Source organism: Athene cunicularia (genome assembly GCF_003259725.1).
Source record: "Athene cunicularia isolate RWA chromosome 1 unlocalized genomic scaffold, athCun1 chr1_part1, whole genome shotgun sequence".
NCBI classification, from domain to species: Eukaryota; Metazoa; Chordata; class Aves; order Strigiformes; family Strigidae; genus Athene; species Athene cunicularia.
The window spans coordinates 129,946,843-129,970,583 of record NW_020799091.1 but is presented as its reverse complement, the minus strand read 5'-3'; the positions used below and the strand labels follow the sequence as shown (position 1 = coordinate 129,970,583).

The 23,741-nt window shown below is 41.3% G+C and overlaps 1 protein-coding gene across 2 annotated transcripts in view; it reads left to right on the top strand.

The window, feature by feature from the left end:
* Positions 1-1,773: 1,773 nt before the first annotated feature.
* SPATS2L (spermatogenesis associated serine rich 2 like) overlaps positions 1,774-23,741 on the top strand; it is a 91,366-nt gene continuing 69,398 nt past the window's right edge. The window contains exon 1 of one of the 2 annotated variants that reach the window (XM_026849775.1): positions 1,774-1,790. The gene's annotated coding sequence lies outside the window, so the exon portion shown is untranslated. Of the gene's footprint in view, positions 1,791-1,810; positions 2,072-23,741 lie in introns of those variants that run through there. The other variant, XM_026849767.1, reaches the window with a different exon arrangement.

Below are 23,741 nucleotides of genomic sequence, written 5' to 3'. Positions count from 1 at the left end.
CAAAAAAATCGCAAGAATTAATTTCTTTATTAGAAACTTTATTGGAAAATACATTAAAAGTAGACCACTTCATTTTTGTTTAACTTTTCTAAATAGATTTACAGTTCATCTTAAATAATTAACTTTAAGTCACTTTTTAAAAAGTCAAAAGTAAAGATATAAAATAAAGTTGCAGCTGAGGTTTTTCTTCCCACTACTCTGTTACACAAAACCTGAAGCTATTTCTGTCTGTTCTTATTTTTAGATTGTTCTTCATATACCATCTACTATCATTGAAATTAATGAGAAAATAAAAGGAGTGACCTTTGGCTGAGCACATACAGTTTATGCATGAGCTAGACAGCAGGATCCTTTTTCATTCTTCTTTTTCCCACATTCTCTTTCTCCCTGCTCTCCCCCATCCAAATATAATTTGTAAAGCCTTTAGAGCCTTTCATCCTATGTGTTTCCACTGTGTTCCTTTAGATGAGTCTCAGGTCCGTGATTCACATCTATTCTCTTGTGCTGAAAGGTCAGTGGCACCCTTGTTTTACGAATATAATGCGCCGTTCTCTTGAACTTCAGGATTGTTTCCAAAACTCCCAGGCAAAATTCATACAGCTCAGGGTGCAGATAAATGTCAGCAATGCTATAAAGAGCACTCTTAGAACACAAATACAACCCTGGACATGCAAAGTTACATTGTTTAAAATAAACCAGTATTTACTGAAGATCTGAATAGTTTTGAAGACATGATTCCAACTGAAGCGTTAATTCTGAACCTGTGGCCCCACCATAAGGTCGAATATCTAATTCATTCCCAGCTTTCTGCAGCAGGTGGAAAAGTCCTTTCACCAGATACTCATTCCATGAAGCCACTGCAACTGAATAGAGTAGAAACTGCGCAGCGAGGTTTGCTTGGGCACGGCCGTCACGGAGAGCTGCGTGCCATCGCACCAAGGTGGGTCTCGGCCAGCCCACCTGTCTGCCCGAAACGCTGCCGGCTCTGCCCCGTTTGGAGGGTGGGTTGGGTACGTTCTTACTATAAACCTCACCTGGAATTATTTTCCATGCTACAGCTTGGGAATCCTTGGTTGAAAATACTAAGTGCTGCCTCCAAACTGTGTGGGAAGGGGCAAGAAGTTAGTTTTCTGGCTGAGGGTAGGGAGTTCACGTGGAGGTTGTTATGACCCAGAGAGTCTCCTCTGCATTAGCAGGAAGACAGGTATGCAGCGAGTTGGAGAGGACACGCTAGGATTTTCCAGTACTGGTGGCTCACATCGCTAACAAGAATGAGAAGTGAGATGTGTTTGAGGGACGGTGATGGCGGTGTAAGACACTAATACTGATAGTAAATCCAGATTACGGTTGTTTATGGAAAATTTGCTGTGATGTTTTCAGCTCCAGGCATGTGGTTGTACCTCCACATTCTCGTGTTCAAATTTAAGAGGACACATTTATTGCTCCTTTAGCTTTAACAACCCCGACTACATATTTTGTTTGGAGCTTTTAGGCGGCATTTTAAAGCACTGATCACTGAAAAACTTTGCGGTAAGTTTTTATATTCTGGTGGTTTGCCACTCGCATTCAGCGAGGACGATTCCCGCGCTAGCAGGGGTTGGTGCCGCCTGCTTCCCTCTGCTCAGTGAGGGTTCTGGGGTGGGTCTGTCCATGAGGACTCGGAGCCGTCGCTGCGCCGCTCCGTTTTTGGTTTTTTTTTTGTTATTATCCGCGGGCGGCAAGAGGCGCACACGGAAGCGGTGAACGCGCCGCGGGCCCGGGGGCTGCGCTGGGCTGTTGGAGGCTATTCGGTAACAGCCTGGGTCATAAATGATTCAGTGCCGGCCCGGGGGGGACAGGCAGCCGGTCCTCCCGAGCGCAGCCGTTTTTCCCTGGGCTGTCTTGGCGGCCGGGGGCGCGGATCCAGCCGCTCGCTCGTCCCTGAAACGCTCCGTGCGTCTGTGCCCGGGCTGCGGAGCGCTGCTGCGAGCACACCGCTGGCACAGCGCGGGCGGGGACCGAGGGTGCTGTGCCCTGGCTACGGGCTCTGCACAGACCCGCCCCTTGGAGGATTTGTTCTAGCTGCGCCAAGGTAAAAAGACCCCTAAGGTGATGGGGGTGCGGATGTGTTTTGGTTGGTTGGGGTGTTTTTTTAGCGTTCGTTTTTTTCTGTGCCTGAAGAATTTAATCAATAGATGTGGAATTCGTTGATAAACAGGGGTAGCTGGCAATATTCTTTTATTCTCTATCAGAATGCCATACTTCCTTAGAGCTGTAAGTGAATAGTGAAGCTTCTTCCTCAGCCTCATCATCCTGAGATGTGAATCACTTGTACGATCAGATTTATTTGCTTTAGGATAAAAGGCACCACAGAAAATTCACTTATTTCATTCCAGGTCACATTCTCCTGGATTGATTTGGTTGATTGAGCTTGAAAATGTGCTTTAAGGCAACTAATGATCTTCGTGGAAATTATTTTCTGTTAACTTTGAAATTTAAATTACCAGTGTGTGTGTAAAGAGTCTTCATTTTCTTTGAGCTCCTGATGCAGTCATAAGATGTTTTCCGAAATGTGATGATAAACTAAAAACTTTATACTCAGAAAGTGAAAAAAACGGCTGCATGCAGGATGTCAAGGTTAACTGGGAATGTATTTGCACTGGCCATGAAAGAAATCCTGGGTGGTAACCTGTTGAGCACCACTAACTGGCGTCTTCAGGCTGCTGTGAGTAGGGCACTGTGCCCTTGCCACAATTGTTGCCATGAATGCAGTCAAACTGTGTAAATGCAGAATGATTTCCAGGTCAGAACAGGTTGATGAATTTTGTGAGGCGCCATCACAACCTGATGGAGCTGAACACTGCTGATAGACTGTGAGTGTTCTCCCACTAATTGTGTTAGGGTAGTTGAAGGAGTTTGGCCTTTTATGAGAACAGCAGGATCTGTTAAATGTAATGGGACACTAATCAAGATAAGGCTTGTACTGTGTCAGGTGCTGTATAAACATGTAAGGAGGTAAGGTCATAACTCTGGGAAATTTACTGTGTAAGAAAGTGTTATGATTAAGATGAAGTAAATTAAGTGCCCTTCAAAATGTTCTCAGTGTTATCTTTTAAGTGAAGGGTCTATTTTGACAGACTTTATACCCAGGCAGATGCCTGAGAAGGCACATGTGCTTGAGAGTTACTGTTTTGTCTGACGTGTAGTAAGGAGCCTAAAAATTGAACACAAGCATCTTTAAGTACTTCCTGTGTTGAGGGAAGTTTGCTTCTGAATCTTTATCAGTTGTTCTTATCTAGTCGTTCTTGCTCAAAGAAATGCAAATGAGACTGTGTCAACATGGACATCTTCCCTCGGTTTCCCAAATTTTAAGGAAATACCTGTATGGAACTGAAATCAGTTCAGGCCTATTTTTAAGAGAAAGCACAACAAGGTTCCAACAGCCTGCAGTGTATTTTGTATTTTCTTTGAGTTTTCTTCTAGCAGTGGGGGAAGTACCAAAGCTGTGCTTGCCAGCAGTTTGTAGGCAACCTGTATTTGGAATTTATTCCCTAGGCTGTTAGATTTGTGCTCTTTTTCACCCACATGCGTTGCCTCTGTTGTCATTCTAGGGACTGTAATTCCTAGTATGTTTTTAGGGCTTATGCCTTAGAGGTCTTTGGACACTGTTAAGTAATGCTAGTCATGCAGAACGCAAAAAAAAAAAAATCCTCAACCATTTTCTCAAAACAGTCTGGTGTGGTGCTTTACACATCTAAAGAAAAGGTCAAACTCCACTTTTCACTGTGCGCTGGAGGATAAAAGTAAAGCTGCGTTAACAATTTGGAGAAGATGACCCAGAGGCAGTGAGGGTTTGCACAAAGATCAAGAGAAGAAAAATAACTTATAGTTAACTGTAGTTAACGTTAAGGCTTCTATTGTCCATGTTATTCTGGGGAAATACGACTTCATACCTATGGCTGGTGCCACTGTCTCCTCCATCCTCCATGTTTTTCTGCACTGTCCCAGTCCTTCAGTTTCTCTCTTCTTCCTCCTGCCTTTTCCTTCCTTAAATGTTTCACTAGTTTTCTCGCAGGTTTCTCCTTTGTGTACAAAAATGAACAGTAGTGAAATAGTTAACTTTGATAGCAAAGTGCTTTTATTTTAGACTGGGCACCTTCCCCTGCTAATATTTGAAAGCAACACTCTGTAGCATTATCATATGAAATATTTCAGGCTGTGAACTTCCTTGAGATTAGCAGGGGCTGTACCGTTCAGATCTCTTTGCCCTGTTTGTTTCTGAGCACATTGAGCTCAAAGAAGAGGGTGCAGCGTTTTTCTGCCTCTGCTTTGCATTTGCAAGATTGTCTTTACAGTCCTGAGGACTGTAAGCTCATTTTTTATAGAGTATGAGATGATGGGGTGTGTAGTTACCTTGGGGGTGTGTTTGGCATGGCAGGACTTTTACTTCTGATATGTATCTGAAAGTGGCATCGTGGGTAATTCCTGCAGCAAAGGTTTTGGCCTGGTTAGTGCTGTCTTGTAACATGCCAAAGACCAGCTCCTTGCCTGATGTAATTTGATAGGGTGCTCAGAAGAGCTGAATTCGACTGACACCTTGACCAGTGGTGTGTGCAAAATATATTGCTTGATTTCAGGGGAGGTTGTGGGAGCCCCCGGAATATAAATTCTGGGATGTGGCAAGAAGCTGGAGAGTGAAAACTGACATTCTTTGACTGTTCACTTTCACAGTACGTGAGTGGAACAGGCGGGTGAAGAGGGCATGTGTGACAGTGGTGACTCTTGTTTCTGAATGGAGGTGCAGTAATTCCCTAGTTCTGGATATGGATTAGAAGAAATCTGGTTTTGCTTATTAGCCTCCACTGTCTTTCCCGCTGAAAGTTTGTCTGTGTGAGGCTTGTTTAGAAGCTCTGTAATAAAATCATGTGTGCAAATCCCATTTTGGGTGTGTGTGCATTTGTGTGTAAAACCTGAGAACTGAAAATGTGATAGTGACGGGTGGAGAAGGAAAACATTTCTTACTTCTGAGAAGTTGTCAGCAGATGTAATTGACCCTTTTTTGTGAGAGACTTCAGAAACAGACTTCAGAGTTAAACAGTCAAAGGCTGGTTTCTCAGCATAAAAGAAATCTTTCTGTTGAATAGGCCACCATATACTTGATGGGTGATGGCAAATTTGCTCAATTACTAAAGTGATTATTAAGTAACAGTGACAATGCTTTCACTTATTAGCCCGGTGCAATTATACTTTTACTAGATCTTGTACCAAAAAAGCTTCTGTGATTTTCTGTTTAGACAAGGCAAAGAGAGCGGCAGACCCTAATTAGGGTTTTGGAATAAAGTCAAAACTCTGCCTGTGTTTTAAACTGCTCCTGTAAAACAACAATAATATAGAATGCCTGCCCATCTTTTTGTAGTACAAAAGAGACTAATCTAAAAATATGCTCTACATATACATAGTAGGGAAGGGTTGTGGCATAACATTTTCAGAGCCTGTTCTTTTCTTGGTTTGCTCTTAACTGAAACTATGCAGTTTCTTCAAAAACCATGAGTTACAAATGAATCTGCAATACTTTGTGACTCCTTGTCCTTTTCCTTCAGACAAAAGGCCCTTTTAATCCATTGTGGAACAGTCACCGATTTTCATGTGGTCATTCAAGAAAAGGCTAGTGATTGGCTTTCATAATAGGCCTTTCAGTACTCTCTCTAGTGGTTTGCTGACTGAAAAAAAAATGCCTATGACTGTGTACTTTATCCAGTGTTTAAATTACTGATGAATCTAATCCCACAAGTTGTTGAAAAGGTAAGAGTTCAAATGGCAAAGAAGCCTCACCTGTTTCTGAATATTGATGTGCTGTTGCTCGGAGTTGGGGACAGGTTTTGGCCTATCTGATGCAGTTTGATGTTCATTGACTGAAGGTCTGTTCTGTTCCTTTTTTTTAAAGTGGTAACTTAAACCTGTTGGTTCCATGAAGAAATGCTTCTAAGAGGGCTGATGCTGTTTTGTGTTCTGAGTGGTGTTGAGCAATGTTACCTGTTTGTGTTGTGCATGGTCAAGTGGACTGTGAATGCGATTTCTTGGGAGGTGATGATCCTCGAAAGTTGTGGGTGTGTTTTGAGTTAGCATTCAAGAAATTACTGCCACTGTTGTGTTGACAGAGCCGTCTCGTTGAGTTGCTATCCTTCTGTGCTGGTAAGGCCAACCTGCCTGGCAGCATTTCAAAATAAACACCCTGCATTCTGGGCAAGTAGGCTGGTGTGTGTTGTCCCAGCTTTATGCAAAATCCATGCAAGGTTATATGGTGTTTGACTGACTCTTACCTGGAGGGGCACCAAAAGATAGTGTTTGTGCTATGAGACATTTCTGAGCGATGGTAGTTTTTCAGGATCCTGGTTGCTTTTGTTAGAAACCTGTGCAAAGCTTGCCTTGAAGCTTCAGCACTGGAGTGTCCACCTGAGTGCTCTCCTTGACATGTGGCTTTTATTGCTGCTCAAGACTGATGCACACTGACAGCTAATGGGTGGTGGCAGATCAGAACTTGAGGCTTTCTTATTGGTTTAAGTACAGCTGCCAGGAAAAAGAGTATTTGGGATTTGGATGACTCTAAGCTCAAGCATGTACTCAAATGGTCATTTCAGACTGAATTACTTAGTAATATATAAAACCGGTTTTCAGCATGTACTGTTCTACACACATCGAGCTTCTGGCTTCTACTTCTGCATTACACTTAAACTATCCACTTTTAGTATTTAAATTAGTGCTGTGTATATTTAAATTAGTGCTGTGTATAGTTCTCTCTGTAAAATTAAACGCAGTGAAAGCCTTGCACGTGCAGTGTAAGTGTGGTGGTACTTCTGAGTGGGAATGTTTTCAGAAACTGTGGTTTATACTAGAGGTGGAAAAATCAACAAGTCCCAAAATGTCATCACTGTGGGACTTCTGTGTTGATGCAGGGAATAACTATCTTGTGCAGTACTACTAACCTGTGCAGAATTTTATTTGGTGATCTTTAGGATGCAGTCTGAATGAAATGTTGCCTTTTTAATAATTATGTTTTCCAATAACAGCTTAATGCTGACTAGAAGTTGTTTTGAGTTGTCTGGTTTCTTGAGCCGCTGGCATGAAGTTGTGCTTTGGTGTTAGGATCAGAGCTTGTGCTCCTTGCTCTGGAGTTGATGAGAGGGATCGTGTGGAGATAGACTGCTTGCATAGCACTCAGGTGGAGAGAGGCTTTCATGTTTGTTCCTGCAGCTCCTGAGGTTTCCCATGTGCTGCCGCCGTTTTGTTACTGGAATGAAAGAAGGAAACCTACTTCTCATTAAAATTCTCAAAGAACTTGAGGGTTTCTTCCTCCACAATAGCCAAATTATGCTGTGTACAAACACAGTGGAAGCCAAAGAGGATTGGATGATTCATCTGGCCAACAGAGAGGCAGCTGGGTCTTGAAACATAAGGAAAGAATGGCAGGAAGGAGTTGAAAGATCAGGTGTGTTCTATCAGATAGCTGTAGTGTGGGTAGGGCAAGAGGTATATCTGCCAACGGTGCCCTGAAGTGGTCTGCAGTGTGAGGCAAATACAGATGAATTGGAGCAGCTGCTGTGTAAGAAGAGTTCTGAAGGCTTGTAGTAGTAAAGAGCGCAGAAGATGGTGGTTGGAAAGAGGTCTGGCAAGGGAGGAAGGTCGGGGAAGATCCCAGGGGCCAGAAGGCACTCTGGCAGTCAGAAGGCACTGGGGTTTTGACCATGTCTGTTTAGATACTCAAATGGGAATGGAAGCTTGTGAGGTGAGGGTGAACAGAGGGGAATTACAGGGAATATCTTTTCTGTGTGGTGGTGATAAAAGATCAGGGCTTCTCTGGCCCTGATAGGGTTTTCCTCAGATTTGGCCATTTCATTAAGGATCTGATTGAAATGGTGGGCATGCAGCAGTTCATATATTACTAATTTAGAACCAGATTCTCTTGGGGCCTATGCTTACTGAAATCCATAAGTAGAGTGTGGCATATTATCATTGCTTCATTGTTACTCAATAAAAACAGTTCTCCCTTTATTATCTGTTTGTAAAACCACACACCTGTCTTTAATATCTGTGCTCTTGTGCCTTGTAGATCTACATATGCTGATTCTTTACTGAATTGCGGGTGGATTGGAAGGTTTTGCAAAAAGCCAGAGAACATGGTTGGCATAGAGTTGATTATGGTAGCTGCACTGACTTTTTTAATGCACTAATTATTATTTTATCCTAAGAGAAGTAAAATAAATATCCAAAGAGTGGTGTGTTGGGAAAACCTTGAGCTGAGCAGATAATCAGCTTTACATCAGACCTCTGACTCTCTAGTGTTTATCTGTGTGTGAAAGGGGACTATGGGAAACGTCATAATTTTTCTGGCACATGCTGGAGACAGGAAATTCTCAACATTGGCAGAGTTGCACTTTTGTGATACTGGTGTAAAATCAGTATTTTGCCATGTGATTTTTTTTTTAATATATTCTCAGTTTTTGTTGTGGAATTATTTTTTACATTAAGTTTACTGGACTTTTTGATACAGGGTGATTTTTAATGGTGTACTATTGGGTCTGCATCACAGCATGGCCTGTAACCTCACAATTTTTTTCCTGTCATGAGGGACACAAGCCCTTCACATAGGGTCTATGAGGGACACAATAGGTGCAGTCTAGGTCCTTTGCAGCTTAGTTTCTGGGAAGGGATATTTCAAATGAAGGTCCTGTCAGAGCTTTACATGTATTGGAAGTTTTGCAGCTCTTTTAATGTGAGTGGGAGTTTGGTTATATGTGCTTAGAATATGCCATGAGAGATCACCGTGAAGCAGGTGGCAGCAGTGTGCTAGTCCTGTGTTTAATGTAGTACGCAGTCCTGAAACTTCTCACGGTTCTGTGAGAGGGTTTGCAGTCCACAGAGTGTTTTGGGATGAAGGGTACTCTATAAAGTGTTGTGTTTTATTTTGTAGTAAAGAGAGCCTACAAAACCAAGGAAGTTCTGAACAAGGGCAGACACTTGGCAGTGTGGAAAGTTGCTTTGCTGTTGTGTAATCTGGCAACAGATGGTCATGTATGTAAATTCATCCATTGCACTGCCATCACTTGACAAAGAATAATGGGTTGCCTTTCTCTGCGCTAACGGAATGAGTTGAGCTTCCCATGTTAGCATTTTAGCATGCAGTTCCCTTCTCTTAAATTACACTGTATCCAACCATAATTGTTTTGCACATTGCCCTATAGATGAGGAAAGGTTGGAAACTTCTAATTGCCCTCCTGGTGTTGGATTTTCAGAGATGATGAGTGCAGAAAGTTCTGAACGGGACTTGTGTGCAGTCAGGTCCTCTGAAAATCAGAGAATGAATCAGATGAATGGTGGTACTTTCCAAAGCATTTTAATGAGATTTGCCAAAGAGCAAAACCAGATTTATTAAGCTATTATAAGGGGCTCGTTAAATGGAAGAGGGATCATCTTGCAGTTGCAAGGTCTATTAAACTGAAAAAAAAAGTCATTACCATTGTTGCATCATATTAAAGGAATGAAGCAATGTAAATGCAATCATTAATTAAACTGAAGAGTACACCTCTAACTATCATTCACTATTTTAAGTGAATACTAACCTCTTCCTTCTGGAGAGCTACTCAGCCTGATACCAAAGATTCCTTTTATGTAAATTAGAAAACAAAAATCTCAAGATTGCTGTTCCTTATGACAGAAAATAGATGTTTTGTGTAGTGTTCATTCTGGGCTGAACTCATCTTTTCAGGCTCTGCATCTTTGCTGAGCTGCTAAGTCAGAGCCCAGCTTTTCAGAAGTGGTTTAATAGAGGGAAAGGGTCAAGCAGCATGATGGCAAGGGCTGTTTTTTTTTGCAGTGCCAAAAGACCTGGGCAAGGACAACTAAATTTGAAATCTTGATCTTTGCAGTAGGAGCATGTGAAGGTGCTTCTCATGTTTGTGGGAATGAGGCTGTGGCAGAGCCGTGTTCCTGCTGCAGGCCTTAGGGCAGGCGTGGGCAGCTGCTGGAACTGGCACCAGCTGGCACCCAGGGTGGCTTGGGATGGTCTGCTGAGTGTGCTGATTTTGTTGGATTTTGTCTTTAAACAAATTTGGTACCAGACTCCATAAAAGGCTTTGCTTTTTTGCTAGTTTAGGATTTTTCTGGGTGGGACCTCAGTGGGTGTTACACACTACAATTTTGGATGTTTCAGATTGCACTACTGGCCACAGAAAGGAGATTTGGGAAGGAATCTCTTGTTAATTGAAACAGAAAATACAGGGGAAACACAGGCTTTTGAACAGCAGATGGACCCCTTAAGAGACAGGCCATAAATTACTAACCCTCTCTGTTGACAAAAATGTAGAAAGGTGGCTGTTCATGGATTAACATTTTAAACAATAAATTAAAAAAAAAACCCAAACCAAAACACCCCTTCCAAAACAACTCAAAACAACAAAAAACCACACACAGAGTATACAGATAAACTGTGTGTAGTTAAAAGAAACATCCAGAGAGCAGTCAGATACAGTAGTGATGGAATGGGAATATATCAGCTACTCATATTCAGCATGATCTGAACTCTGTTATGTAAGTTGTTCAGCACATGGGATACAAAGAAGTCTAAGAAGTGTATGTATGATCTGTCTTGTCATACATACAGAAATAAAGACAGTATGATTTTCTCTGGTCTGACTCTATGCTTTTTTACATGACAGTTTTAAATTTTCATGTAGCTTCTTCCTTAGAAGAGTCTATCAGATTTACCTTCCCACAGCTTGATCCTGCCTCAGGGTCAACCTATGAGGAGGAATGGGAACCAACCCTTGCCTGTTTCTAGCTGTCTCCCCAGTTTGAAATGCTATTTCCATATTCAGGGTATAGGCTGGAACCTGGAGGCATACAGGAGTCCTGTCTGCTTTTGATGAGAATCTAGGATTTTTTTGTTGTTGTTAAAATATGAAAAAATTAGATTATCTTAATTTTTGCTTCAAAGTTGTTAATAAATCCAGGCTGATCATTTGTATAAAAATTTGACCTGAAGTTGAATGAAGTATATGAGTTCTCAGAATTTCTTGAAAGGAGAAGCCCAGAAGAGAACTGCTAATAAGGTCCCCTAGCCATTATGTGTTAACAGCCATGTGATAATATTCATGTGATTACTGACAGATGTGAGCATTCCTCTGTGAGAAACATGAAGAGCTCAAGTGTGTTGAACTTCACTAAAATGGCAGACCATCAGAAGAAAAACACTCATGCAGAGAGTGCATCTTTCAGAGCTGTTACAAAAATGGCTCTCCAATTCCATTTTGTATGCAATATGTATGTAAAGAGTAGGGCCAAAGCAACACCCCAATCTCTGGAAACTTGTTTGTGTTGCTGATAAGTGTTAGTTTCTTAGTTTCTCTTTTCTCTGGCATTAATTCTGTGGAATTCCCATTCTAGTTGTACAGGAATTGACTTGATGGTTTCTAAGTTTGTCTCTTACATAAAACATGAAAAAACTACTGGCCTGACCAGTGCTCTGTTCTGTTGGTTTAGGTAATACTTATTAAGCAACCTGGATTGTAGATCCTGACCAGCTCTGGCTACATGGCCTCCCTCATCCCAGCTCCCTCACTTGGGGTTTACCTTGCTCAGGTTTTGAATTATTTGATTCATTTTTGGGGTTTTTGTTTGCTTTTTTTCTCCAATGGCCCTATCCCTTACCCTCCCATGATGATACAGTAGTCAAATTTAGGTCATAGTAGTACCCTAAGGAGAGGCTGTTTCCAGAAGTCTTTTCTTAAATGTCAGGCGTGTGAGAAGGACCAGCTAATGATACTTCTGGTAAACTGTTGGACTTCATATTCTGGTACCGGACTTTATAATATAGCTCTGTCTTCAGGTTTTCCAATTTATTTTAAAAATTTATTTTTATTTTAGGTAATAAATAAAATAACTATATACTGATATATTTAGACATATCTAAAGTGTAAAGGTATTCCTTAAATTTCTGTGATCTTTAACAGCAAGGTATCAGTGATGAAAGAAGATGGTTCCGCAGATTCACATCTGTTCCTCAGTGGGCTAATGTTACGTATGGTGTTCTATGATAGTTCACAATTCTTTTTTGCATTTGCAACATGTTTATTTTTGGAAGTGAGGATCGACGGACCAGTTGTGTCAGAAGACCGTATTGAGTTTTTCCTTTATTCCTTTCTTTATGCTAGAAGTTCTGACAAAGAATGTAGGGAAATGGGTAAAAAATTGGCCTCTAGTACAAGGAGGAGTGGCTGTTTTGTTTTTATCTGTTACCCTTTTTAAAATATGAGAGATTAAAATACTTATTTCCCACCTACCACCTCCACATATGAAATGCCTTACTCATAAAAAATATTTTTAATGCATTAAAAAATTTCTTAGAAAAAGTCATGTTTCTTCTCATCTCCTTTTACTTTCTTGTTAGAGAAGACGTAATTTAAAAAGTAATTAAAGCATATAGTGTAAGCCTTCTACTCTAAACAGGAATTAAATTAAAAATTTAAGTCTGCATTTTTTTCTTCCGTTTTTTCTTTTTTCTTCCATCTAAGTTCATTCTTGGAAATCATGTCATGCCTCCAGTCAATTCTGCATGCGTAGTAACATGCACCTAACACCATTTCTGTTCTAGTGGGTCTCGTAGTCATTTTAGGTATGTCAGATCCTTCTGGCAGAAAATAAGTGAGGAGTGACAGCAGTAGATTTTCAGAAATGTCTTGGGGGTGGCTTGAATACTGATAGTTCACTGTTAGTATGATTTGTGTTAAATGACGACAGAGACTGGGAGAATGACCCCACTGCAATCCAGGAGGAGACAGTCAGTGACCTGCTGCATCACACAGACACACACAAGTCTATGGGACCAGACGGGATACACCCGAGGGTGCTGAAGGAGCTGGCTGGGGTGTTCGCCCAGCTGCTTTCCATCATTTCCCAGCAGTCCTGGCTGAGCGGGGAGGTCTTGACAGATTGGAAATCAGCCAGTGTGATGCCCATATATAAGAAGGGTCAGAAGGATGATCTGGGAAGTTACAGGCCTGTCAGCTTGACTTCGGTGCCCGGGAAGCTGATGGAGCAGCTTATCCTGAGTACCATCACACAGCGCATGCGGGACAACCAGATGCTCAGGCCCAGTCAGCGTGGGTTTATGAAAGGCAGGTCCTGCTTGACAAACCTGATCTCCTTCTGCGACAGGCGACCTGCTTACTGGATGAGGGAAAGGCTGTGGATGTTGTCTACCTTGACTTTAGTAAAGCCTTTGACACTGTTTCCCACAGCATTCTCCTGGAGAAACTGGCTGCTTGACACTTGGGTGATCGCACGCTTTGCTAGGTAAAAAACGGGGCCCAAAGAGTGGTGGTGAAGGGAGTTAAATCCAGTTGGCGGCCGGTCATGAGTGGTGTCCCCCAGGGCTCGGTGTTGGGGCCACTCCTGTGTAACATCTTTATTGATGATCTAGACAAGGGATCGAGTGCACCCTCAGTCAGTTTGCAGATGACACCCAGTTGGGTGGGAGTGTTGATCTGCTCGAGGGCAGGGAGGCTCTGCAGAGGGACCTGGACAGGCTGGAGCCATGGGCTGAGCCCAACTGGGGGAGTTTCACTAAGGGCAAATGCCAGGGGCTGCCCTTGGGCCACAACAACCCCCAGCAGCGCTACAGGCTTGGGGAGGAGTGGCTGGAGAGCTGCCAGTCAGAGAGGGACCTGGGGAGGTGATTGACAGCTGGCTGAACATGAGCCAGTAGTGTGCCCAGGTGGCCAAGGAGGCCAATGGCATCCTGGCTTGTGTCAGCAATAGCGTGGCCAGCAGGGACAGGGAAGGGATCTCACCCCTGTACTCGGCACTGGTGAGGCCGCCCCTCGATGACTGTGTTCAGTTTTGGGCCCCTCACTACAAAAAGGACATTGAATGACTCGAGCGTGTCCAGAGAAGGGCAACGGAGCTGGTGCAGGGTCTGGAGCACAGGTCGTACGGGGAGCAGCTGAGGGAACTGGGGGGGTTTAGTCTAGAGAAGAGGAGGCTGAGGGGAGACCTCATCGCCCTCTACAGCTCCCTGAAAGGAGGGTGCAGAGAGCTGGGGATGAGTCTCTTTAACCAAGGAACAAGGGATAGGACAAGAGGGAATGGCCTCAGGTTGTACCAGGGAAGGTTTAGACTGGATATTAGGAAGGATTTCTTTACAGAAGGGGTTGTTGGACACTGGAATGGGCTGCCCAGGGAGGTGGTGGAGTCCCCATCCCTGGAAGTGTTTTAGAGTCGGGTTGACATAGTGCTGAGGGATCTGGTGTAGCTGGGATCTGTCAGTGTTAGATTAATGGTTGATGATTTTCAAAGTCCTTTCCAACCTAGCTGATTCTGTGAAAAGAGGCATTTCATTATATACAAGTTGCAAAAAGATGTAATCATTTAACTCTTGTTTTCTAACTTGGTAATTCTACTTTTAATGACCAGCTTTTACAATGCACTATAGTCCTGAACATATACCAGAAGTTACTCATATGCTTTCTCAAGTTCATTGACTTCAATAATTCACTAGGAGAAGAGATATACTTATGTACTAAGGTGGCTGAGATAAATTTTAATTTTTAACATATTGCTAATCAAGGTGAATGTGAGGCGGTCAGGCAGTGTATGTTTGAAATCTGCAGGTGTGGATGTTAAGATATTTGCTGACACGTGTAAACTTCAGTTGTTCATACTGAGGACTAGAGTTAAAAGGGTGATGCTGAGCTGATTTCATGAGTGATGTCAGCAGAGCCTATACTGTGCAGGTCCATCTGTGAAAGTCAGGAGATCTTGGAAATGAGAAAGATAGGTTGTAGCCATATTTATTTTTATTGTGTCACTCCCCCTTCTAGTTAAGATCTTGGGAAACAAAATGGAAGAATAAATAACATCAATGTACTGTGAGTCTGCAAGCCTAAAACAGAGAAGTCTCATCTTTTGCAAAGCAATGGTTAGGTCAGAGATGGTAGTTTGGCCACGTTACATGCATGTAATGTTTTTCATGCAGTTTTCTGTTGTTAAATGTAACGTGTTACTTTTCTTAGCGTACCATAAAATATGCAGACTATGTTTTGTGGGTGAGTGGATATTACTTGAACAAACTTTACTCTTGATATCTCAGAGGTTCTTGGAGCAGAGGTGCCAAGTCATAAGTCAGTTTCTGAGGCTCAGCATCAGCAGTAAATAAATGTTTGTTCCTAGGAAAGTAAATACAGACAGAATTCTGAATAAATGATCCATACAGAAGGTGCTCTGCCAATAAACTGAGGCAAACTCAGATTTCCTTTAGTATGGGGTGTTTCTGAGTCCACTGAAGGCATTCCAGGTTTGTACCAGCACTCACTTTTATCCAAACTCATTAGCAGAAAAGGAAACCAAGCTGTATCTTTGCTTTATTTTAGCCAAATTCCTTCATAAGTAAAAGAATGACACAAGTGTTTCAGTTGAAGCTCAGACCGAAATATTTTAAATCATCAAAGAAAGTTCCTGTGTGGGAAGTTTGCTTCAAAACTTTGGGGGTTATTTTGTTATTTGTATGTAATGTCCATGAAAAGGCTGCTTTGACGTACAAAATAGTGTTTCATGGAACCTTCTGTCTCAGGGTTGCGAGAGTTCTGTGTTCTTTCCCTTGAGATGTGAAATACCACATGGGGATGAGATCTCATTTACACTCCTGACTGAGTCTGACCAAGATCCCCTGGGTAATTTTGCTCCTCCTTCCTATTAAAACTTAAAAAGAGGTTAGAGTTATACTTACATTTGTAAATTGATCTCATTATTCATTTTTGTTCATTATGATGCCATTTTTAGAATTTGTATGCAACCAGAAAAAAGCGTATTTCCCCACTCTAAATGGAGAGAAATAAGGACTAGAGTTTTATATAAGGAAAAAAAATTATCTAATCCCAGGAGCTCTGTACTATAAAACATGCTTTATGGTTGCATTCAGCTCTTATAGGAGCACCAGGAAGGAGAAAAGAGTTGTGATATGGCTTAGATGATAGCTGGCTGGGAGTTCTCAGTCCTTCTCTTTTCTAGAGATCAGGCCAACTAGGATAGAGTGAGTTGGAATTGGGCTTGAGGATCCCATTGCCACTGCAGTACTGGACCCTGGCAGGGTGGTTGTTCTCTGAGCAGGATGCAGTACCTGCTCCGATGGGTGATGGAGGTTGTACATCCCACTGCTGGGATACTTTCCAGTAAGGGTTCCCAGGAGATGCTGTCATCATCATCTTTGGATTGCATGTCCTCTTATGTTGTTATAAAGGCAGAATCAATACAGTTGTTATGGCATGACTTAGTTGTGATGAAAAGCTCTGCTTTTCACACTCATGGTGTGATGTGTTTTCACATGCACAGCGAGGGTGGCAGTAGACCAAGTCCCCTGAAGCCCCCTTATCCCTGTGTCCCAGTGTAACTTGGAGGGGACATCTTTAGATGTGGTCTGTAGTTGGGGCTTCTTGGTGATTTTTCATTCTTTATTTGTTGTAGTCTCTGATATTGCATAATGCACAGCAAAACCCAGCATCAACTGAGTATCACTGTCACGCAATGTTGTAAACCTGTTCTCAAGATTGAGTTTTTTAATGTACCCTGTAGATTTCACAATGTCTGCATGTTCTGTGTGTTAAGCACATGTCTTCTGTAGCTGTGTTGCTTTTTGATCTCACTGCCTTACCCGTGATATTAAGCTACTGTAACAGTGCCTACTAAATTGCAGCATAAACTCAGCATCCACAGCCTTTATATATTATCCACTGCACATTAAGTTCAGTAGATACCCTTTGTCTCCTAAAATAATCCCTCATTCAGTTAAAAGCATGTGCACTCAGATATATTTTCTCTGCCTACTGCTTATTTGGATAAGCAAATAATTTGAACTTTTCATAAAAGCCTAATTTACATACATTTCTTTCTCAGAATATGATTATGTCTTGAAATGTGTATACAAAAATACATATACATTAAGTTTCTTATTAAGGAAATGTCTATTTTGGGTTTGGAGCAGTTTTAAGAAAATTGCTTTATAAAGTGCTGAATAAAAACTATTTGACAGAGTGAGGGCACAAGTGATTTTGCTTAGGTGTACAAAATATGAAGTGCTAGTTCCTTTAGAAGCCTCTGTCCTTCTGTTGGGAGCCTGAAGACAGATTACATGAAGGGTGTGCCAGTTTGAAAATAGTGGTGATTGCACTTGAATTGAAAATGAGGCATTTCAGCTGTCACTAGTAGTAGAAGCTGTAAAATGCTTAATTGTTGTGATTTGCTAGAGATGAATGGGAGGATAGTTTTTGCCCGGAAAACAACATTGTGGATATTTTTTGGAGCTTAGTGACACTTTTTATGATTCTTTCAGAATTAATTATAAGTTATACTCTGTGTAAATGAACATACTCAAATTTACATGGGACCACAGCAAATTTTCTGATAAATCTGTGGAGATTATTTTTAATTTGTTAACACTTATGCTGTCTGAAGCATGTTATTTTTGAGGTCCTCAGCCTCAGTAAGAGGAAGCTTTCCTGACAGATTGACCTTTGTGTGCGAAAATGGCAAGTGGAACTCACAGCAGACTCCCAAGTGGCAGCAGAATTCAACTCAGAGGATGCAGTTTTCACACAGAGACATGGAGAGTCCACGGATTGTACAGAATCTTTTTAGCATTCTTTTTAGGATCTTGTGGCCCCTGAGGCGTACAAAAATTAAGATCCTATAGCTTCTCTAGGCACTGAACATACCCTGGCTCATCGGGGTATAAGCAATTGTCTTAACCAGGGCTTTCCAGCTTTGTGGCGTTGCTTGGTTACCATCATTCCCACAACTCTCAAATAAAGCAAAGCAATTGTAAAAAAACCTGGTTTTTCTTTATGGGCTAGGCTACTGTACAGACCCAAACAAAATGAAATTGTAAGCTCTAAAGAAGCTGTAGAGTTTCTTTAGCTGTAATGTTCTTTTTTTCCTCAAGTATTTCACTTGGCTACTCACAAAGGCTTTCTATTTTAAATATGTTTTTCCAGTATACTGGACTACTTCTAGGATTCTGCACAAACTCATTAAGTTCAAAAGCTGGAATCCTGACTGGAAGCAAGCAATAACAAATAATGGCTTGTATTTCAGGCAGTCTTGATAACTCCAGCTGGGATACTGGCTTTTCAGATATACTTTATGTGCATCCTCAGTTCAGGGCAGGGAAAAGGGCACAAAGCTTAGCTTGGCATGTGCTAGGAAATATTTTCTTTAGTAATGTTAATAATGAAGAACTGTCATAATCATTTGGCTGAGGATCTTATGTCATTTTGTGAATATTTCCAAATGTAGCTTCAGAATTCCTCTCCTGCCCTCAGGGGAACAATTTTGGCATGTAGTCTCATGTGTTCCAGGGTGTGCAGTCTGAGAACTGAATACAGCATAGGTGCCTGGGTAGCTATTCTGTTGTCATCCCTGCTCCACAGAAGAATTCTGCAAAGTGAAAAGTATAATTTTTTCATCATCATCATCCTGCAACAGGTAACAACTCTGAGACAGCCATTCTATTGGTATGTTACAAATGAGTATAAGTTTCTTTTAATGAAGTTAACTCCCAAAATAAGTCTTCTCTGGGCACATCTGGATGAGTTTCTTGGTGAAGAGAGAGCTTTCCATAAATCTACTAGGGTCATTAACAGTGTACCTGGAGTTGGCTACAGAAACCCTCTTACTGTTTCTGGGAGTAGAGAAAAGTAAAATAAATGGAGATATCTGTGAATCGGCCAAAGACTGAAGAAAAATAAACACATCCAAGTAAAATATTCCCAGCTGTGAAAAAAAACTATTCTATCAGGAGTATGGGAAGTGTAGGAAGCAGACAGCAGTTCTTGTAGGATGTAGAACTTTGAGTGTTGCCTTATGCTCATTGTCTGAAAGCTTGTGCTTTAGTGGGGCCCACAACTCAGTCTAGTCATTTTGGGTTTCCAGTGGGTCCGGTTCTTCAGACAGTGGACTTCTAAGAGAGATTTCTCATTCAGTAAGATACTAGGTGTATAACTGTGTGGTGTTGAATTTCCAGTGTCATACAGCTCACATATGTCTGTGTTACAGGTCCATTCCAACTTCAGTTCTGTCTGTAGAAATTGGATTAGGCCCTTAATGCTTTGGGAGGAAAATATTGACTTGGCATTAAGTTAGGAGGAGTAACAGACTGAGATAATGACAGATGGCTATTAGGAGAATAAAGGTGTTTACGGACTTCACGCGTGGACTTGTTTTTAAAAATTTATCTATAGAGAATCTTGATGTTCTAGCTCACACTAAGTTCCCACACAACCTGAAGGAGCTTCATAGGCTAGAAGGACTGGATATTCAAGTCTTTTAAGATATATAGATCATAGTAAACACCAGAGTTGGTTTGGTTTTTAAACTTCTCTTTCATGCTGGCTGAAACGGAAGTGGTGCCAGTTGTATGCCTGATTGTGTTGCTGGTTCTCTGATATGACAGCCTTCAAGAAAAATTTTTCTCCTTGACAAGACCACAGAGCATTTACAAGTTTTCTTCCTCATTGCAGCTGTTCTTCATTTAATGTAATTCCCTCCTGGACCAGTGTTGAACATAGATCCTTTTCTTTGCCCCACTGTGGTGGTATTACCCCATTTGTGTCACTGGACAGAAATCTGAAATAAGATGAGAGCTGGTCCAATCCTGAAGCTTTTATTTGTTTTTTTCCCAGTCCTAAAGTCGACAGATTCTTTTGCTGTAAAATGTTTGGCAAATAGCAGATTAGGATGGTTTTAGTCAAGAAGCTTATGCTGCTTTATAATTGTATGCATCTTTTGTTGTAATAAGAAATACACATTGTAAATGTCAATGTGAATTGTCCACCGAAGGCTGGATCCTGCTGAGTATCCTTAACACTGCATTCCATGGCTGGAGTTAGAAACTGCAGTGCACAAAATGGAACATCATGGGTTAGTTGTAAAGGCGTTCAGTTCAGCTTTAGAGGATGTTGTTGTTAATTAAATACTGAGATGCAAAACGGAAATCTTGGAACTGTTTGAAGTGTAGCAGTGACAGACAAGGATCACCCCTTATTTATTTTGACTACCTCAGAGCTTAGAGTCTGCACTGGGCATAAGGTTGATGCTAAATGTCTTTAAGGTTTGACCAAGTATCAAACATGTGATGGTTTGCTTTGCATGTGCTAAATAACTGCATTGGCAATTAGGTAAGTGTGATTGACTCACTAGCTAGGCCAAATTCAAAACCCAAAAGAGGTCCAAAAAAGCCAAGATCCAAAACAATCAACAAAATCTCAGGGTTTTTTGTGTATACCAGCACACTCCAGATAACCTCTGCGCTCAGTAATGGCAACATTTGATAGAAGTTTTCCTGCCTTCTGTTGACTTGCTTCTCACACTAGATGTTCCGTCAGTGGCCTCACCAGAGAAATATACTGGAATGAAAACTAGCCATAGTCCATTGTATCCCTGTGTTACCAGCACTCATCCTAGCTTGGCATGCTTCTGATAGCAGCAATAAACCTAGCTTTTCATTTTTGAGGAAAAAAATCCCCAAAAAAACCCAAACCAAAACCCAAGCAAACTATTCTTAACAGTAGAAGCAACGGGTAGAGACATTAGAGGTAAATGTGAGCATTGGACCCTGCAAGCTAGCAGAATGGAAGTCTTCCACTCCTCCTTATGGTAGTCTTTTGTTGAGCTTGTGAATATGTAGTGTTGAGTTCAGTGTAATGTTCAGCCCTGCAGTATCTCTCTGCTTGTATGCGGACTACTGCAGGCAGGATCTTGTGGCTGCTTCTTAGATTTGGAATTGTGTTGAATGTTAACTGTTTTAAGTTGGGGTTTTGATTTAGGACTGGAGGACTTTATTTTGCTGCTGGCTCCCACAAAGGTAGGAGCTGATTTAGACACAGTCAGATATCTTTCAGTTAATTCCAGTGCTAATCTTTGTCACTGGGCTATAGTTAACACTGTATTTTGGCTTGTGTTTAGGATATGTACTCAGGAATGGAGGGATTAAAGGTTACATTTACTGTTAGGATCTAGAAGGCTCACAGGTTTGCAATGGAATTAGCAGAGTGCAGTGTTGAGTTTTTTGAGATCTTCTGTGTGACAGGTGTATTGTGAAACCTTAGGTTAAGGTTGGGGTCAGGTCTAGACATCAGAAGAGAAGGGATCAAAGAGTTTATTTTACTGTTCCAAAGAGGCAAGAAGATTCATACAGGATGACTCCTGTCCAGAGTGTTATAGCTCATCATACACTTTGATTCTGCTGTTTAATTAAGGTCTGCATCTCTGAAGAGCTGTTGCGATTTAGATTTAAGCTTAGTATCTGGTTCTGGTGCTTGTTTGTGTCATGTGTCACATTAATACTGAGATTAGGGAACTGTTAAAGGTCAGAATTCAAGATGCAGAGGTATTTAAGTGCTTGGTTTATTTGTATGTTCTCCAGGGCTGTAGAGCTTTGATTAGCACTGATTCCTGCTGCTTTTTTTGGCTTGTGTTAGTTTTGGTGCAGCTGTTTGTTACTGAGCTCCAATGTGAGATTTGTGATGTGATATCTGGAGCTCTACTTTTCTCTTCATACCCTGCAGTGGGGGACAATGGGATGAAGTTTCTGAGAGGGTGTCTAATGTCACTTCCATGCACGTGGCCTTCATTGGCCATAGATCTTCCACAGAGGAATATGGAACGCTGTTTTTAAAATCTATTCTTACCTGCAGAGTCACAGCATGCTTTCCTATTGCAGGGTCTTTTTTGTATGAAAATAAAAATTACTTTAATAATTGACCTTTCATTATGATGGGAAATTACCCTAAAACATTTGCAGACATTAAGCAACAGTATTTTCTTTGATAATACAGAAATGAAATAAGTTTCCTTTTAAGTGTTATACCTTAACTCTTGACTTCCTTTCTTCTCCCTTGAGTCATTATTTCCTGCATAATGTTTTCTTTGATAATATGCCATGGAACATTGAGTAAGGACAAAATGATGAGTTAGAAAGGTAATCAAATTAGGGAGGGGTGCCCCCTAAGAATCATTTTCTGACACCCCCCCACCCCCATCTCATTTGGTCAGACTTGATAGATGTGGTATTGTTTAGAAAGAATAAACCTTTACAACATCTAATAAACTTTTTTTTTTTTTCATATAATATATAGCTGTCTTGATTATCTGCTTTTTTACTTCCCAGTGATGCAAACCAAAAATTTTATACTTAATTTTTGCTTGTGCTTCTTTGTTGTTTAAAATAGTGGCAATCCTCAAAGTACAAGAATTACAATTCTAAAGCGATTCTTGAATCACTTCATACCGGTGACCATATTTCATACCTGAGACCACATAAGAAATGGGATTCTGAGATTGCCTGTCACTTTGGTCTTCAATATTTCATGAAGTTCAAAGGACAAAAGTTGTCAAAAGTACTCACTGAGTGGCATGAGAGGTGAATTATTTTAAGTTGTAAAACTCTTCCCATTTGATTTTTCAGATTTGAATTTTCCCCTAAAGTTGGAGAGGGATCTTTCCCACAGCTTGGGGTGAAGAAGATCAAAACTGGGATCTAGCACGTGGTGTGTTACGCAGGAAAAAAGCAGAATCACTAGGGTGCATTTACAATAATGTGCATGACCTGACTTGCTCTGTTTAAATCCTAAAAATACCACCTGCAGACTACAGACATTAGCAGAAGTAGTTAGATGTCCATGTGTTGGCATAAGAAATGCAGTAACTGTTACGAATGTTGCTGCTTGGTCTCAGTTCAGGTGCTCAGGTGCTCGCTAGACAAAAGCGATGCATGGCATCTCCCTCATTATCAGCCCTTCTTTGTGTCCCTTTGAAGGGACACAAATAGCCAAGTCTTGCCCTTGCTTGCACAGAAGAGCAAAGTGCTGGTAGGGCCATAGCATAGGCTTCTTCCTGAGCTCTTGGTTAGGCTATTCTGCTCAAAGACTAGTGGGTATGCTTCCCTTCCCAGTCTTCCAGCTCCTCTATTCATCTTGTGTATCTGTGCCTGTTGTGTGGATTCCAACACCCAGAAGTGCTCTTTAACACTGTGACATGTGTGAGTACTTGTATTTCTTCATCGAAGCATCACATTTTAAATTGCTCCATTCTTTCCTTTGATTTTGAACATAACTGTGACTCAGCAAGCCATGCAGAAATGTGTGTCTAGATTGCAATGGACTTTGGGACCTAAACTGTGAGAATCTTTGTTGTGGGAGCCTTTGTAAGGTGAAGTGCTTCAGGGAACACCTGACTGTTTCAGATACGAAGCAATTAAGGGTTTTCTGCCTTGCTTTGAAATAAAACCTGTGACTCTGTCAAGACTTTTGCACTCTAAAACTTCACTTTGTCTTTGGCAAAACATGTCGTTTCAATAAGGATAAAATGTATGAAATAGGACAGCAGTCTCACACTTCTGGTCTACAGAGAGTGAGTATTTTGTAATACAGAAGGAAAATAAGTCTGCAAGGACAATTCAGTCATAGTATCTTAGTAGAGGCTGATTTTGGTGGTCAGGATGTTGAGAAATGTCATGTTATACTTCTAGGGCTAGCTGAGTGACTGCTGAACAGATTCCAAATTCCAAAGCAAATAAGGACCAATGTGAAACTCACTTAAGTAGCAACTAGAAAGAAATAATTCCTGTCTGGTATGCACGGTTAAGTCATAGACCAGTTCATGACTGCCTTCTTGCAACTGCAGAAGAGAGTACAAAACTTACCTATTACTTTCCCCCCCCC